Consider the following 1,967-nt stretch of genomic DNA (forward strand, 5'->3'; position numbering starts at 1 on the left):
CCTCCCAGCGGTTCTCTCATTGACTGGGTGATCAGAGCGCCACGGGTTGTAAATTACCTGCCACCTTCATCAATGTCGCCTTCTTAGTGATCGCTGACGCCCGTATATTTTATCTTAACAACTTTAGAAATGTCCACGTCGAGTTCCTTTCTGTCTGGACGTGTGAGGTTCACGCATGCTAAAGCCCTGTGTCGTACACGCCTGACACTGTGCAGCCGTGATCTGTATATTATTATCAAACATACTTTTTCCAACGTCGAGCTGTCTTTAATGTGTCCCACCAGTGTACAACTTTTTACTGCGTGATTATTTCCAAGTTGGGGTGAATGTGCAGCCCGATCCAAGTCATGTGTCGAGGATTATGTTTTTCTTATCCCCTTCTAGTGCGCGCGTGTGTGTGTTGTATGTGCAATACGGCGAAACCATGGAATAAAATGTTCAAAATCGATTAGAGATCGCATTCCATTGTCAATAGGTGGAAGACCTGGCTTTGAAAGTGGGCCGTCGAGAGGACCATTTTTGTTAATGTAGCCCTTTCAGCGAAAAGAACGGTATAATATATGGGCTTACTTTTCTGCAGTGAGTGAGGAGTCTTTTAGTTGCTACAAACGTCGCCATCAGACTTTGGTGCTTGAAGATAAAGGAGAAATTATACATAATACATGAATACAGTACATGCCATTGCTGTTATGCGTTTGCCACCATCATTTAGCCTCTGCATTAAATATGGAGGGTAAATATAAGAATTGAGGTATCTTCATTATGGTCTAATCAAAAGTATTTGATCAAGTTTTCTGAATTTCACAAATCGTGTCATGTCAGTTTATGTAAAATCCATTGCACACTGATTTTTAAAGAGAGACAGCTTTTTTGTATTTGAGCGGGTGATTATCAGGGGGAAAGTGTACGTGCGAATGGGCGGCATTTCATTCATATGTGTTGTTGATAGACCCCTCACCAAGAGGACACACTATGACGTCACGCGAGCCTTTATGGTGGCCGAAAAGTAAAACCGTCGAAGCGGAGACAAATCCAAGTTCTGGGAAGTTACTTTTCTTGTTCGTGTGCTTGACCAAAATGATTTCCTAAACGTTTACACGTTTGTCTCCCTAAGGGGGCCGTGTTGGCTTAGTGCTGACCAGTTGGAAGCAACGTGCAGACATGTCACCGTCATTTTGTGTAAACATAAGTAAGAACCACACGCACGTTCCCCCTGTCTACGATCTTGTGTTGCATGGTCAGTAGCTAATCAGTTCTGGAAACAATTTTCCAGTGCTTTGAGCCATGACAAAAGACTTAAAGTAAGAGCCTCGCCGGTTCTGAGACTCCTGTCCACTCTGTCTTTGTCATTCCACCAATCCTCTTCCTTGTGCGGCCAGTTTTGTTTTGACTAATGTTTATGTTCTGCTACGCGTGTGATCTCATAGGCACGTTGGTAGACCTGCAGTAATAGCGGTGGCTAGAGTCTCTGTGTGCTGGTGTCGCTTCTGTGGATGTATTCTTGGGTATTTTCTCTACTGCGTGTGGTAACGTTATGCAGGCTGGTCATGATCTGGCATAAAATGATAAAAGTGGCTTTGTTGAATCTGTTCGTTTTTTAACAGAAATTAATTAGGACCGTTCACAATATTAGTTTATAGAAATGCGTCATCAAAATTTATGTAGTGTTTATCTTGCAAATTGTCAGTAGGGGTATACTGAGATTATTTTTTAAATCATCCGTCCGATAACCTTGAGACACTTATATTTCTACGAGACCTCACTTCCGCTTTTCGCTCATCACTAAGCGCTCAACAAAGTCCGCTCCCAGAATACAACTCGCATGTTTTTGGAGCCCAAGGGCAATTGGATGATGCTTTATAGAATCATGACACTTTTTGTGTTAGACACTTTAAATTCATCTCTCTCTCTCTCTTTCTCTCTCTCTCTCTCTCTCTCTCTCTCTCTCTCTCTCTCTCTCTCTCTCT

The sequence above is a fragment of the Aplysia californica genome, unplaced genomic scaffold (assembly GCF_000002075.1).
Source record: "Aplysia californica isolate F4 #8 unplaced genomic scaffold, AplCal3.0 scaffold00496, whole genome shotgun sequence".
In the NCBI taxonomy this organism is placed as follows: domain Eukaryota; kingdom Metazoa; phylum Mollusca; class Gastropoda; order Aplysiida; family Aplysiidae; genus Aplysia; species Aplysia californica.